This window comes from Acomys russatus, chromosome 22 (genome assembly GCF_903995435.1).
Source record: "Acomys russatus chromosome 22, mAcoRus1.1, whole genome shotgun sequence".
Taxonomy (NCBI): Eukaryota; Metazoa; Chordata; class Mammalia; order Rodentia; family Muridae; genus Acomys; species Acomys russatus.
Genome location: NC_067158.1, coordinates 8,550,966 through 8,568,068, shown reverse-complemented (window position 1 = coordinate 8,568,068; position 17,103 = coordinate 8,550,966). Strand labels below are relative to the sequence as shown.

General features: G+C 41.5%; 1 protein-coding gene across 2 annotated transcripts in view; it reads left to right on the top strand.

Moving 5' to 3' along the window:
* Window positions 1-17,103, top strand: part of Wdpcp (WD repeat containing planar cell polarity effector) — a 270,649-nt gene that overhangs the window by 12,766 nt on the left and 240,780 nt on the right. Inside the window, exon 1 of one of the 2 annotated variants that reach the window (XM_051165343.1) lies at window positions 1,106-1,228. The exons of the other annotated variant lie outside the window; for it this stretch is intronic. The gene's annotated coding sequence lies outside the window, so the exon portion shown is untranslated. Of the gene's footprint in view, window positions 1-1,105; window positions 1,229-17,103 lie in introns of those variants that run through there. 2 annotated transcript variants of the gene reach the window in all.

Sequence of the window (17,103 nt, the reverse complement as noted above, 5' to 3'; positions counted from 1 at the left end):
AGTACAACTTTCTGCCCCGGCCCCCATAGGCTCATGGCTATCTCATGATGCAAATGCGTTTAGTCTTCAAAAGTCCCCATAGGCTCTGTAAAGTCTTGATACAGTTCAAAAGTCCAAAGTCTCCTTTGAGATTCAAGGCAATCTGTTAACTGTACTCCTCTGTAGTTGGCGTTTGGTACTTTGTGGGTTCCTTACTCTTTTCCACCCTTATTAACCCCTAACAGTAAATAGGAGAGAAAAAAGGGTAGAGGACAAAGGGGGCATCATTATAATTAGGCATCTAATTCCTTGGGAAAAGTTTGATCTTCGCTGTCAGGATGTTCAATTTTTTCTTCATCTCTTTGTGTATGACCATTTGACAAACTGCAACAACAGCAACCAGCAACCAGCAACCAGCAACCAGCAGCAGCAGCAGCAGCAGCAGCAGCAGCAGCAGCAGCAGAAGCTGCCACAGCCCCTCTCAGGACTCTAGCCCTCTTATGTGTCTCCAGAATTCCAAGTGTCATACACTTGCAGAAACTATCTGTAGCTAGCAAAATCATGGCCCTGCTAGAGCACAAGGCGAATCATAATCAGCTGCTGTGGACAGTCTGAAGCAGCCCCATAGCCCACACCAGGGATTAAAACAAAAACATATTCTCCTAACGTTTAAAGAATCCAAAAATTCTCATTATACCCCTCTGTAAACATTTTAAAAATTTACATATGTCCATAGTATATAAGGACACAGAATATACATTCCCATTCCATAAATGAAAAAGAGAGATGTAGAGAAGGAAGACTTGACTGAAATGGAGTTTAGCAATCGCCAGATGTTGTGGGCCCCTGCGCAGTATTTGGGCTTTCTGTTCACAGGACATAGATGGTTCTGCCCCGTCAGCTTTGCTGCCTGCATCTCTCTTTGGGTGCAATCTACTCTCTGTACGCAGCTTTCTTTGGAAGAGAGGAAGAGGGGAATGTAGGGTTCTGTTTTTTAAAACCCACTTTATTTGGGGTTCCTTAACGCCTCTGCCTCCTTTCCAACCCACCAACCCTCAGCAGGAGAGAAAGAAGGCTACTAGGGACAGGGGATGTAAATCATTTTAGACTCAGGTCCTTGGGACGATTCTACTCTTCTTCATCAGGTTCCCAGCAGTCCACCCAAACAGCAAACAGCAGGATCAAAGTCCTACTGTTTGGGTGCCAGAATATCGAGATCCTACTTGGATATCAACTTGGGAAAACTGAGGTGCGGTGTGAATCCTGTAGCTGGCTGGCTGGCTGGTAACCCTGTAGACCTTCTCTGAGGGCAGCCTTCCAAGCAGGAACTGATAGTTACCAGCAATAGCTTCCACTGATGGTGGCAAGCTGGGGCAAAGGCTGATGGCTCCCAGCAAGGCCTAGAGCTGATGGCTCCTATCAGGGCCTAGAGCTGATGGCTCCTAGTAGGGCCTAGAGCTGATGGCTCCTAGTAGGAGCTAGAGCTTATGGCTTCTAGTAGGGACTAGAGCTGATGGCTCCTAGTAGGGGCTAGAGCTGATGGCTCCTAGTAGGGGCTAGAGCTTATGGCTTCTAGTAGGGACTAGAGCTGATAGCTCCCAGCAGGGGCTAGAGCTGATGGCTCCCAGCAGGGGCTAGAGCTGATGGCTCCTAGTAGGGGCTAGAGCTGATGGCTCCCAGCAGGGCCTAGAGCTGATGGCTCCCAGCAGGGGCTAGAGCTGATGGCTCCCAGCAGGGGCTAGAGCTGATGGCTCCTAGCAGGGGCTAGAGCTGATGGATCCTAGTGGGGGCTAGAGCTGATAGATCGTAGTGGGGGCTAGAGGTGATAGTGGCAAGTGTCTAAAAAAGAAAGGGAAAGAAGAGAAACATATGTGTGCGCGTGCGCGCGCATGCGCATGCGCGCGCGCACGCACGCACACACACTCTTAGACTAGACGATGAAGTAAGACAGACTTCTTCCTTTTATTATTATCTTCTTATTTTTATCCCTATTCTTATCTTTCTTCTCCTCCTCCTCCTCCTCCTTGTCCTCCTCCTGTTTCTGTTTCTTCTCCTGTCCTTATCCTTTTCATTTCACAGTTTATATACCCCAACAAAATCTTTTCAAGCTGCACAAAAATCACAATGTGTTTACATTCTATTTCTCTATAAATAAATGATTACAATGGGTATACGTAAGAAAATCATGTTCCACAATACTTTCACATGACCAAGTGGTTTACGTATTATGGGTAAGGAACAAACATGAGTAACAAGTTATTTCTGAGAACCACATACATTTGTACATAAGCAACTTGTTACATATTAACAGAGTCTAAGCGAGCAAGGGAATTTCTCAGCCAGCTTTTCTTTACTGGCCGGCGGCAATTTGTGGTTACAAAAAGGAATCAATTATTTTAAGAAGTAATCTTATGAAGATCTTAAAGGAATCACAAACCTAAACGCCTATATAAAAATAATCAGCCATGTCTATTTTAAGTCCTAAGGGTGCTCATCTGCTCATTAATATGTTTTATTAAATCATATCAGGAAGCTGAGGGCAGAAAAATAGAATAAGGAAATCAATCGTTATCTCAGTCACCTGCCCAGCTTGACAGAGTCACGCCAGCCAATGGTGCTATGGGCCATTGTTCTTGCTTTGCCAACCTCAAAAAGTCCCTAGCTTTACTAATAAGAGTGTACTTTCTCTTAACTTCAATTGTCCCCTAAGATTTCCTGCATCAGGGCCATCAGCAAAAACATCTTTACCTTACTTTGCTAAACAATCTATTCTTCCCTAAGACTTTCTACGTCAGAGCCACTAGCAAACACATCTGTACCTAGCCTTGTTGAACAATCTATCTTTCCAAATCCTTTCTAAGGGTAGTAATCATCGTTAGCAATCTACATCTGCAGGTTGTTTTCAGAGATGGTGGTTGAGTCGTTAATCTGCTCCAGCAGCAACGGCTGAAAGAGATCAAGCATTGTTATTGAGTATGCCAATGATTTGCCCGGTGAGGGGCTGGGAGCCCCCTTTATAGTGCTCACACAATTCACATATTAAGGGGATTATAAGGACCGCAAAAGTAACCAGCAGAGCTATGCTTCATAACAGGACACACAGTTCTCGGGGTTATGCCTCACTGAGACACACCCACCGTGGGTTCGCTAACTGGTGGGCCTCATTCCATGAGTTCTAGAGCTGTTTTGTTGTTCCTCTTGCACGGACCCCAACACAGCAGTAGCAAACAACAAACAGGAGCAGCCTTCTTGAAATGTTCCCCAGAGCATTTCCCTCTGAAGCAAAGACTTTCCCTCTTCTGGGCTCCTAGGATGGTTTCCAGCTGACAAATATCACTCAGCCTCTCATGAGGCTGTTACCAGCTGTTGGATAAACTAAAGGCAGTTTCACATCCCACACTTGGAATCAAAACAAAAACATATTTATATAATATAACCAAAACTTCCACTACAAGGGACGGCATAACAACAGACAAGGAAGGCATGGTGGCTGGAGCAAGAAGTTGGCCTATTAAATTTTGATCCACACATAGGAAGTAGAGCAAAAAAGCAACATTTTATATGTGTACATGTTTTTGTAGTTTCACATATAGAATATTTGCTTTGATTAAAGCAATATCTGAAAATGAATGGTGCAGATGATAGTTGTGATCTCAGCCTCAGTGTCCAGTTGTTTCTCTGTTTTGTTTTACTTGGCACTGAGGAATACTGAAAATTGCCTACTATTTAAGGAGCAAGGGGCCACTCATCCCATTACAGCTCCACTCCTTTTCTTGGTGGGAGCACTTGAGGCTTATGGGATGTAAGGAAGTCTGAGAAGACCTCTTTTTTTGTTGGTTTCCGGTGTTGGTTGGTGAAGCCAGGGCCTACTGCATTCTAAGCTAGCCCTGATTGGCTGAGTCTTGCCCTATACCTTGCCCCTAGAGGTCTACCTGCTAGAACTATTTGTGTTGTTATGGTGATAACAATCTCTAAAGAACTCATAACTAAACTGAAAATATGTTTGCTAGTCCTGTCTGCCAGAGTATGACAGACATCATGAAAGCAGGGAGTTCTGGGGGATAGTAGTCCTATGTATGCTGTCAGGTTTTTGTTGTTGTTTCTTGAGACAGGGTTTCTCTGTGTAGCCTTGGCTGTCTTGGACTCACTTTGTAGACTAGACTGGCCTTGAACTCACAGAGATTCTCCTGCCTCTGCCTTTCTGAGTGCTGCCACATGTGTCTCCCGTTTTTTTAAAAATAGCATTCTGATTATTCTGTTCTGGCCCAATTATTCGTTGCCCATGTACACTAAATGTTTACAGTCAGGTAATTGGGCATCGACTCCCAGGAGTAATGGTAAAAAGTACGGCTCAGCATCAGTTAGAGAAGTACTTACGAAGTTTGGCTCTCTCCATCTAGTCTGCCATACAATTTAGATTTTCAGGGCTTTCTGTATCCCACCAGAGCTTCCTTTTTGTACTGTTGACAGAGACTAGCTCTATTTGTGTATATATATAAACATGTATAAGTAATATGTTTATATATTTATAATATATAATATACATAAATATAAGAAAAAATATATAAAATAACACATGATGTTAGAAGCTTGAATCTGAGTTCCAGGGCACTTGTCCAAATTTTTAGGCTCTTGTGACCCAGAACAAAGAGCTAGACTAGAGACACATGATTAGAAATAGAAATACAGTTTATGAAGAAAGAGAAAGCACTTCCAAGAATGGGCATAGATGCATAGTAAGCTGAGGGAAAACCATGAACTCAAAAGTCCTAGGCTATAAGGCGTGACACCCTTTATAGGTCATTTATGTGGCACCTGCATGCTTTTAAAAAAATAGATGCTGCTTGTTGTATGTAGCCCAGGGGGAAGGGTTCCAGTCTTTTTCTGTAACTGTCTTTTCTCATATATTAAGTTTGATCCATAGGTGTGTCTCTGTCTCTGCCTATCTCTCTCAGCCACAACCCCTTCCTGAGAGATGTGGTTCCAAATATTTTTGGAGAACAGAGTCTGTCTTCTGTAGCTGCTCCCATGCTGATCAGAGGCATTGTCCCTAAGAAGAACCACAAGACAGACAAATAAATTGATAATTCTGTAAGATGTCATAAAGTATAAAACAACAGTTTTAAGGATGAATCACATGATGAGATAGATTGAAAGGGGAGATATTGTAATGTTATAATTGTTAAGCAAATATTAGTAACAAAAGAAAAATAATGTATCAAACCAGAACTTAACGTCATGATGGGAACAAGAAATAGGAGCTGGACAGGCAGCTTAGGGCCTGGATCCTGAAGGCAACAGTTCTAGGAGCATCCTTGGTTTTTGGCCAGGAATTTTAGAAGGGAGTTCTGGTTGGTGTCTGTCTGTTCGTCCTGTGAACTACATCCCAACTGCAACCTCCCTCTACTCCTCCCAGTTCCCACCCCCCATTCTTCCCTTTTCTCTGCATCCATTGCTTCTCCTTTCCCTTCAGAAAAGAGGCCTCTCAGGGATGTCCACTGAACATGACATAACAAGATGCAATAAGACTAGGTGGGTGTAAACCCTCATATCAAAGCTGGACAAGGCAACCAGTAGGAGAAGATGGTATCAAGAGCAGGCAAAAGAGCCAGAGATATCCCTGCTTTCATTGTTAGCAGTCTTTTAAAATTTTTTATATATACATTTATATTATTACACACATATACAATACAGTTAGTAGTCTTATAAACACCCGAAACTAGACAACTACAGCATGCATGCAGAGGACGTAGGGCAGATCCATGAAGGCTCCGTGATGGCTGCTTCAGTCTCTGTGAGCCACCACGAGCCCTGGCTAGTTGATTCTGTGGTCCGTGTTCTCCTGGTGTCCTCCACCCCTGTAGTTCCTACAGTCCTTCCTCCCCATCTTCCACAGGGTTCCCAAGCCCCACTTAATGTTGGGTGTGGATCTCTGCACCTGCTGCCGTCATTTGCTGGAGGAAGCCTCTCTTACGGTGATGGGCAAGATGCTGCTCTAGAGTCTAGCAGGGTATTGTTAGGCATCATCTCATTGACCTTTTTGGGCCTGTGAGTTGTGTTTGGTTCTATTCTAGGTCCTTCATCTGCCCAGTTTCTGGTTCCTGGCTGTTCAGACATGGGCTCCTTCATGTGGCATGGGCCTCAAGTTAGACTAGTCATTAGCTGGCCACTCCCACAAGCTCTGAGGCACCATTGCCCTAGCACATCTTGCAGGCCAGGGCAGGTGTGGGCCAAAGGTTTTGTAGTTGGATTGGTGCCCCAGTTCCACCATTGAGAGTCTTGCCAGGTTACCGAAGGTGGCAGGTTCAGGCTCTGTATCTTCCATTACTAGGAGTCCTCACTAGGGTCATACTGATTGGATCCAGGAAGTTTCCCCTGCACTAGGAAAGTTTCCACATCACCCTCCAAATGTCCCCCTTTTCCAGTCATCTCTCCCTGTACTTTCTTCTTCTATCCCTCTCCCCAACCTGTTCCCATTCCCACCTGCCCCTAGTCCACCCATGTTCTTTTTTAAACAATTTATTAAATTATTTACTTTACATTCCTATCACAGCTTTCCCTCCCTCCACTACCCCCATTCTTCTCTCCCTTTCTCCTCAGAAAAGGGGAGGACCCCATGGATATCAACTGGCCTTGACATCTCAAGTTGCAGTAGAACTAGGCACATCTTCTACTGATGCTGGACAAGGCGGCTCAGTTAGAGGAAAGAGATCCAAGGCAGGGAACAGAGTTAGAGACAGACCCTGCTCCTGCTGTTAGGAGTCCTACACGAAGCTACACCATTGTTACATATGTGTAGGGGGCCTAGCTCTATCCCATGCATGCTCTTTGGTTGGTGGTTCAGTCTCTGTGAATCCCTATGGGTCTAGGTTAGTTGGTTTTTAGGTTTTCTTGTGGTGTCCTTGACCTCTCTGGATCTTTCCATCCTTCCTCTCTGTCTTCTACAAGATTCCCCGAGCTCTGCCTATTGTTTGGCTGTGGCTCTGTGCTTCTGCTCCCATCAGCTGCTGGATGAAACCTATCAGAGGACAGTTATGCTAGCAGAATATCATTAACAGTGTCAGGCGTTGACTCTTTCTCATGGGATGGGTCTTAAGTTTGGCCAGTGACTCGTTGGTCATTTCTCAATTTCTATTCTATTTTTATCCCTGTGCATCTTGTAGGCAGGACAAATTTTTGGTTGAAGGTTTTGTGGGTGGATTGTAGTCTCCATCCATTCATTCGCTGGAAGTCTTTCTTGGCTACAGGAGGTGGTCACTTCAGGCTCCATATCCCCTGATGCTAGGAGTCTTAGCTAGGTCACTGTAGATTCCTAAGAGTTTCCCTTGTCCCCGAGCTCTCCCTCCCCGGATTCTAGTTCTCTGTCCCAGCTCTCTCTTCCTCCACCCTCCCTGCACTTGATCCCTCTGTTCCCCTCCTCACCCCTTCTCCCACCCAGTTTTTGCCCATCCATCCACCTCTGATGTCTATTTTATTTCTCCTTCTGAGTGAGATTCAAACATCTTCCCTTTGTACCCTCTTTGTTACTTAGCTTCCTTGGGTCTTTGAACTGTAATATGGTTATCTTGTACTATATGCTAAAATCCACTTACAAGTGAGTATACAGCATGTGTGTCTTTCTGGGTCTGGGTTACCTCACTCAGTGTGATCTTTTCTAGTTATATTCATTTGACTGAAAATGTCATGATTTCTTTGTTTTTAATAGCTGGGTGTATTCCATTGTGTAAATGTACCACAGTTTCTTTATCTATTCTTTGGTTGAGGGACATCTAGGTTGTTTCCAGTTTCTGGCTATTATTAATAAAGCTGTTATGAACATAATTGAGCAAGTGTCCTTGTGGTATTGTTGAGCATCTTTTGGGTATATGTCCAGGAGAGGTATAGCTGACTTTTGAGGTAGAACTATTCCCAGATTTTCTGAGAAAGTGCCAAATTGATTTCCAAAGTAGTTGTATAAGTTTGCACTCCCATCAGCAGTGGAGGAGTGTTCCTCTTGCTCCATATCCTCACCAGCATGAGTTGTCAGTTGATTTTTTGATTTTAGCAATTCCCATTAAAATTACAACACAGTTTTACAGACCTTGAAAGAACAATGCTCAGCTATTTCTTTTTCTATGCTACTTCTTTTTAAATAACTTGTATATAAGTGTGGAGAATGTCTGTAGTTTTAAGTTTCAATAATATCACAAATTAAAGTGTCACAGAGTTACAGAAAAGCTCATTTGACAGCTTATTTAAATGTATACTAATTTTATGAATTTTAAATAACACAATTTTAATCTTTTCATTTTAGCCCTTTGAAGAAAAGCTTATTATGTATAAAGTTTATTTGATGATAATAATAAGAAATTTAACTTTTCTTGGCTCCATAAGTTATATGGGAAATGGCAGCAAGTTTACAAACTGTGCCTGAACTGAAGATGTGAGCATTAAGTACTCCAAACATACATTACACATTTGCTGAGTCAGATATTCCAAAGCTACACGTTAAAGAATTCTAGCAGTGAACCCCTCTGTACATCTATGCACAGTACACAAAGCTTACTTGGTACTCTTAACAAGTCCATCTTTTCTGATATGCCACCTTCTACCTACACGTTAGTATTGTCTATTGAGATTGCTGTAGGCATTTGTCACCATGAGAAGACCCAAAAGTCAATGTTTGATGTACCATCAAGGAATTTTGCATTCATCCCTCTTTATTGAGATATAATTCACATACCATAAAATTTATTCTTTTAAGGTGCACTGTTTAGTGTCTTTAGCTGAGCATGGTGGCACATACCTCAATTTAAGCACTTGAGAGGCAAGGAAGGAAAGTTGCCGCAAAGTCAAGGACAGCTTTGTTGACATAGGGAGTTTCAAGCTCCCTAGTTGCACAAAACAACAAGCAATCAAAGACCTTTGCAGTAACAACAAAATCCTCCACTGAAGTTGCCACTCTACTTCAGTAGAACTTCAGCTGAATGCCGTGGCAATCATTCACTATGTCCTCGTCCTTTCAGCGTGGTGACCACTTTTTCTGAATGGACTTGACCATTCTACCCATTTTACATGTACGAAATTTTATAGTATTTTGCATCTTGACCTTTTCTTTTAGAACAGTCAACTTTTGGAGCAGTGTTTTGGGATTTTTCTCATTTATATACAATAGTGATTACTCTATTAAATGATACCATTTTTTTTTGTACAAAACAGAACAGCTGTTATTGATAGCACTTTGTCAGACAAAAGCACAGCTCCTTAATCTAGCTGTTGGTCACATAACAATATGAGTGCTGCAGAAATTTGGCAACAGTCAAAGATTTCTGAGCACAACAATCAAAATTCAAAATCAGCATCAGGTGTGTCTGGCAGTGTTCACTCATGTTGTACGGCACAGCGCCATGCAGCCTTGATTCTGAACTCACAGCATCAACACTTTGCCCTACACATGCATGGTGCTGCACAGCATCAGCAAACGCTGCCTGAAACACTTGCCTCCAGATGGGTATGAGCTGCAGTGCTTCCACAGAAACCAGAGTTTACTTACAGAAATAAAGGCCTTACTTATTTTCTTAGCACCGTTCTTCAGCATGTAGCAAATTAGTATCTCTCTGGTTTGTACTGTGTTAGAGTGTTTGGTTTTAAAGTTTGCTGTTTGAACTATTGACTTGAATTTTATTTAAAAGCAAAAACAATATTAAATGAACTGTGGCTTTGGATTAGGAGAGAATTTTCAACATATACTAAATATACTTAATTCATTTTATGCTGTGTTTTTATATGAAGTAGTGTTGTCAGCAAAGATGACTATAAAGTCAAAATATCACTTTTGGAAAGCGGTTAAGATTTTTTGTGTCCTACACTATTGAACATTTGGCTAATTAATTCTTTACATAGAAATAAATAAGCACATTTGTCTCATTAGTAGGCAAATTTGTTTCCAATGTTTAATAAATGGTAAGATTATATGAATATGCTGGGTGGTGGTGGCACACACTTTTAACTCAAGCCCTTGGGAGGCAGAGTTTGAGGCCAGCCTGACCTACAGAGTGAGTTCCAGGATGGCCAAGATCCACAGAGAAACCCTATCTTAAAAAAATAAAACAAACAAACAAACAAACCAAACAAATAAAAAGATTATATGTATACCTAAGGATTGTTTGAAAATAAATATCTTTATAGATCAGTAAATGTTTGCTATCCTTTGAGTTATTGAAGCAGCAGTGTGCCGTGTGTGTGTGTGTGTGTGTGTGTGTGTGTGTGTGTGTGTGTATACCTACATGTTTTTCTGATCTCTGATACTCTGATACTTTAGCAGTGACAGTCCAGTAGTAATGAATGTGCTGGTGCCAAGATTTGTTTCTAACATGATTGCCCATTAAGAGGGATAAAGGCTGTCCTTAAAGAAATGGTGTGCTGTACCAAAAGTTAAGAGGTGTTAAAAGAATAAAAACCAAAACCAAAACCAAACCAAACAAAATTGTGTTCAAATTTGATGAGAGTGTACTTCAGTGAATCCCAGTGGCCAAACTTTGGGTATTTTCAATGTCAAAATAAATAATAAGTGTAGCTCATTGTATATACTAAATAAATTAAATATTAAATTCATACTAAATTGAAATCCATGAGTACATACTGATATAAACATAAGCATAAGAATAAGTAAAGAGAACTGGCAGAAAGGTCTACCTTACTTACCAAGTAATAAAAACAGAAAATGTTGGGTTTGGGCAAAATTATCACTGGAGTCTATAGTAGGTAAAACTTTGATAAGAAGCAGGATTTATATAATTTCAAAATGTGTATTCACAAAACACATGTAGACTTAGATTTTTAAAAACTTACTTTATTTAAGATCCTTAAACACTTCAACCTCACTTCTAACCCACTGACCAGAGGAAGGGGAGAAAGAGTGTTAATAAGAAGAAGGGGTTGTGGGCCTGTTTAGACATTGTTCCTTGGGCCAATTCCACTCTGCATTATCACGATACCAGCAGTCCAGTCCAATAGCCAACACCACAGCAATACAAATCTGTAGTGGTGGCACGATCCAGCAGAAACCACAAGGCTCTGCCGAGTTGTCACGAGTCCGTGGAAGTGGCCAGAATTAGCAGGAGTTCCACGAGAAGTTCTCTGGAACATTTTTCTCTGGGAAGCAAAGACCAGCGAAGACCAACGAAGATCAGTGAAGTCCAGCGAGGACTGGTGAAGTGTTGCGCAACGCAGCAGTGTAGCAAAAAGACACACCCCACTGTCCGGGCTCTTTCTGTGCTCCTTCCAACCATCACACCTCTCCCATGTGTCTGCTCTCAGCAAAACAGCACATGCTTTCTCACAAGATATCTTCCAGAAACACATCATGTGCTCTCTCACAAGACAACTTTCAGCAAAACACCATGTGGCACAACTGAGTCTTCAAAGAAACTAGAAACTTCCACTTTACAATACTGTTTACTCTGTAATAAGTTAAAAAAATAAAAAAGCAAGAGAAATCATGCTACACACCATCAATTGGTACTTGTATCTCTTGGAATAATGAACTCAGGGCATCATCCATTCTGGCATTCTATTTTTCTTTTTGCATTTTTTGAGATTATAATTACATAATTTCTCCCTTCCTTTTCTATCTTCCAACCCCTTTCATGTACCTCCTTTGCTGTTTTTCAAATTTATGACCTCTTTTTCTCTTTATGTGTATACATATGTATATATGCATGTATATGCTAACACACATATATACATACATAGATACATAAACACATGCCTATATAAACATATATCCTCTGTGTATTATTTAGAATATATATCTTGTTATATATTCTTTCTTTTTTTTATTGTTAGAACAACTTTATTCAGAGACTTGGGGGAACGGTTGGATGAGCCCACGTCATCTGCTCTCCTTCGCAGGGCAGATCTTAGAGATCTCCCCGTCGCTCTCGCTATATATTCTTATAATATATTAATAGATTTTTGCTCAGCCCGTATACTGTAACTTGTATATTTATCTTTTTAAGACTAACCATTAACCAGAAAACTCTCTGTCTTGCTTTCAGCATCCCTTATTTGCTTGTAGTTCTTTGAGCTGAGCTTTCCCTCTTCCACAGTAACATGGCTGTTGATGTCTGCCTTGTTCAGGTCATATTTAGGCAACCATGTTGTTGAGACTTTATGGGTGTAGCCTCTCTGATATTCCTAGGAGACACAATCTCACAGCAAACTCTGGTCCTCTGACTCCTATAACCTTTGCGCCCCTTATTCCTAAAGATCCCTGCACCTGAGAAGCAGGCGTTGTATGGTGGCTGTGACTGGGCTCCACAGCTCTGCACTTTGATCAGCTCTGGGTTCTGTAATGTTCTTCATCTGCTACAAAGAGAAATTTCCCTGAGGGGTGAGAACAACATTTGCCTGTGGGTATGAGGATAAGTATTCAGAATGTGGGTAGGGATTCTGCTGGTTTAGTAAGGTGGCAGTTGTAGGTAATCCTCCAGCATTTGTGACTTCACCAGCCCCAGGCAGTTGGCTGGGCTGCCAGTGCTCTTAGGGTTGTCTCGCCATGCTAGTCATTGCTGTGGTTGGCAGGCCTCATACATAGGAAGGACTGTTGCTTCTTTTCCTCCCATGGAAGCTGACATGGTGCCATCTGGTACCATGAAAGCTATTCCTCAGGGAGGATGCTTTCAGGTCAGACCCAGCTCAGGTCCTCTGTGTCCTCTGTCCAGAGCACACCTTGTCTTCAGTTATAGGGACTTATCTTCTGTGTTTGGAGGACAACAGCAATAGCCTATAATGTTCTAGAAATCTATTGGATAATCAATAACTCAAAAGAGGTCTCTTCATGCCTACTGTTGAGCTTCTTGTTAGGTATTCTATGGCTCTTGTGGGGAGCGTTGTCAATCCAGGTGGGAAAATTTCACTTAAACTCTGTGTGTGTGTGTGTGTGTGTGTGTGTGTGTGTGTGTGTGTGTGTGTGTATGCATAGTTACTTACATATATTTAGGTATTGTTAGGTAGGTAGGTGATAGTATGGTTCCTTGTGACTTTTTCAGACATCCTTACATTATTGGAATCTTTATTGGATATTAGATGGCTGCAATTACTTGTACTCAAGTTTGGGTTTTGATTTCGTTCTACAGGTCTACATATCTGCTTTTGTGCCAATGCCATATATTTTTTAAATTAGGTGGCTTTGCAGTGATAATCTCTATAGCATTGTTCTTTTTGTTCAGGCTTGTTTTGGTTATCTAGGAATTTTTGAGGTTCCATATGAAACTTTGGAGAGTTTTTCTGTTTCTGTGAAGAAAGAGATGAGGATTAGGATTACTTCAGTCATATATTTTTGTTAAAAGTATGCAAGCCACATCTACTGTCAAGGGAATAGAAGAAAAATCCAAGTTAAGGAGTCTTCTATGATGTAATCAGCTTGAATGGTGGCCAAGTCCAGAGAGGACAGATGTGTTCCAGATTGAAGGCGGCCAGGGAGACACTATAGTGCAATGCAGGGCACAACCCTGAGCCGGATTCTGGATGTGCTCAGAGCAGGAAGAGGAACCTCAGCTAGGTCTCTGTAGTATTTGTGCTGTTTTATATATTGGATGGCTGCAGTGTGGATACTAGGATAGCACCATTAATTTTTAGGAAACATACACTAGTAACAGGTAATGGGCGCTGGGTGACAACTTTCTTTTCATTGGTTTGGAAACTATTAGGGTGTGTTTTTATGATGAGATGATTAATGCTCAGTTTAGTGAAGTAGAGTGTTAGCAGCAGGAGAAGCTGGACAGAAGGCAACAGGGCTCTTCGCGTGTTAGTGTAGCTTTACTTTCATTTCATAATAAAGTTAGAACAGAACGTCCTCTTTTCTTCAAATGCTGAGGGTATCCATGAATCATTTCACACTCAAAGCTCTTCTTACAGAGAAAAATGGTGTGTTGTGAGGATTTTTTTTGGGGGAGCGGAATCAGATTGATGTAAAAGTGAGTTTAAATATTTACACACAGTAAATGAATGGAACAGTAAGCCTTAAATATAACAATGTCAACACGGGACTTGCTGGTTTTCTGTTTTTGTTTTTGTAATTGCTGGAAAAATACCCTACAGTCCAAAGTGCATAAATCATTTCTTAGCAGAGAAGCGTTAGGAAAAATAGCATCCTGGAGGACAAGCACCTCAGGCGTTCATCCCCTTACCTAACCAAATGACAGACCTTGAAGCAACTTCAAAGCTTCAAAAATAACTGGCTCTGACATGTACCAAGATGGGGAAAATATTTCCCACAAACTTGAAGTAAATGCTTCACTTTTAAAGAGAACAAAAGAAAAGGCAGCATCATGTTTCATAAGTAGAACTTAACAGTTGAAGAGTTCACTTTATTTACTTATGACTTTTTTGCTACTTGGGAAAGTTGAGAAACTGAATCAAGCTTATTTTTTATGTTCCCTTTTCTCTTCCCTTACCTCTTGTTGTGTAGATAGAATAAAAGTCTTTTAAAATATTAATGCTTTCCCCAGGTGACAACAAAAATCTTAGAGGTTTTCTTTCAGAGCTGCTATAACCAGACAGGTTAAATTTCATTTCTCACTCTTTAGTTTGGCACCCAGGGTTTTGTATACTTTGGTGGTAGTATATTTTCTCTATTTCTTTGTAGAAGTCTTTAGATACACTTCTAAGTATTTTATATTGAAGAAACCTTTGGTTACAATCACATAAAATCATGCTTATTTTCCATATACTTGCTAATAGTTCTCCCCTACCCTGTGTGTGTGTGTGTGCGCACACACACACACACCTGCGCGTGCTTGTACATATTTGTATACTATGCTTATGTCCTCTGGTGCATGTGTGTAGCTCAGACAGTAACTTGTTGGAGTTGCTTCTCCTACCATGTGAATGCCAGGTATGGATCTTAGGTCCCCTGGTGTGGAAATAAATCTCTGTACTGGGAAGCTATTGCATTGGCTCTAGAAAGCTATTTATTTTATTTTTTCAATAATAGATTTTATTTTAAAAATTCTATAAAAATCATATATATATATATAATGTATTTTGACCATATCTACTCCCACTACCTCCCACCAACTCTTCTTGGGACTCCCTCAACTTTAATCTTTAAAATATAATTAGTAACCCACTGAGTCCAATTACTATTATCCTAGTGATATATGAGAAGCCCACCAGTGACCACACCAGAAGCAAAGCAAAGCAAAACAAAACAAAACAGTGACTTTTTCTTCCTTCGCAGGCGTCATCTGCCAGTAGTTCCTCGGTTTGGGCTTGAGGCCTCAGGAGCCAGTTCCTTCTTCTTGTTTGATTTTTACAGTCAGCCATAGCAGTAGTAAGTTCCTGTGGATAACTGCCCTGACAGCACTGCATACATATCTCCTCCATCCTGTGGGTCTTACGTACTCTTTGCTTCCTCTTCCACAATGTTTCCTGAGTGTTGGGCTGAGGAAATATTGATAAAGATGCTTTATTTAGTACTGAGCACTCACTCATTTCTTCTCAGCTCCTTGATGAGTCATGGATCGCGTTGTTAACTGACCCAGTGCAAAAGCTTCTCTGATGAAGACAGAGAGTATAACCAACCTATGTGTATAGATACAAACATTTAGAAGGAAGGTTGTTAGCATGGCCATTTCAGAAACAACAATAATAGGTCTCCCCTGGGCATCTGATCTCCCCAGCCATGGGCATGAAGTCCCTCATGTGAAGCAGGTATCAAAGCTGATTAGAAAACAGTTGATTGCCCCAATAACTGTCATGCCACTGTTGCACCAGTGGGCACATCTCCCTGGCAGATACTGGAAGGTCAGTACTCCAGCAGCAGGGTCCCGCACTGGGTAAGACCATTGATGTCTTATCTTCCTCAGCAGCCAGCATAGCACCTTCCGGCACCAGGAAAGTTATCCAGCAGGTAGAGTTCCCAAATCAGTTGGAAATTGATTTGTCTATGTCCTGTAACCAAAGTGTGCAGTGTCTTCAACACTAGGGTCTTATATCTAGTTCTGATGAGCAACTAAGAATTATGGGAATAGCCTGTGTTATTTTGATGACTTATTGTTTCTCTAACTAATAACTCTTAGTGAGTGATCCTGTGTATAGTATGGAGATTTTCATTTGCTAACCCATTTATTCTGAGGGCAGCATTACCCCCAGTACAGGGCTCCTCTGTCAAAACTCCTTTTAAAAAGTTTATTTTAATTTTTATTCTTGTGTATGTGTGTGTGTGTCTGTGTTTCTGCCACTTGTGTGTGTGTGTGTCTGTGCTTCTGCCGCTTGTGTGTGTCTGTGTCTGTGCTTCTGCCGCTTGTGTGTGTCTGCCTGTGGAGGCCGCAAGAGGACATTAGGTCTTGTAGAGCTTGTTGTGAGTCACCCGGCACAGATACTGAGAACTAAACTTGGGTCCTCTGGAAGAGCAGAAAGTGCTCTAAACTGCAGAGTCACCTCTCCAGTCCCTGGAGCACCCCCTTTGAAAACGTACCAGCTTGCAAATGAGCATGTTTACACGGCTTCCTCATCCATCCTTAGCTTTGGTTAACCCACCCCTGCCCGACCCTCCCTCCCATTCCTTCACTCTCTTCCCTGCTTAGCTCTTACACGCTAGTGCACCCTCTATGCTGCTTTATGCCACTTGTGTTCTACTAAATTCTCTTAATTATATTTTTTGCCATGTTGCAAAATTGTAGGTTTCTGTATAGCGCTTGCGTCACTCTTTACTCTGCCTAACCCTCCTCCCGTCTCCTCATACTGCTCCCCCACATTTGAGCCTTTTCATCTCCAGGATCCCTTCTCTTTATTTTTGTTTTGCCAGTATTTTACTATTTCCCCTCCTTTAATGTGTCTCTTCTAAGTGGCCCTTCTCACATAAAACAGAAGGGTTGAAGCTAGGATCCATATATGAGAGAGAACACACGGCATTTGTTTTCCTAGGCACGTGCAGCCTTACATAGTAACATAATTGTTTCCCTTTCCGTCTATCTGTGGATTTTATGATTTCCTTTTTCTTCACAGCTTGATATTCTGGGAAGCTATTTCTAATCATCTGTATTCCATGTACTTCCTCTTAAACATCCTGATTTTTTGTTTTACTGTTTTTGTGTTCTTTGTCTTTCCAACAATTTATAAACTCCAGAAGAGGAGCTA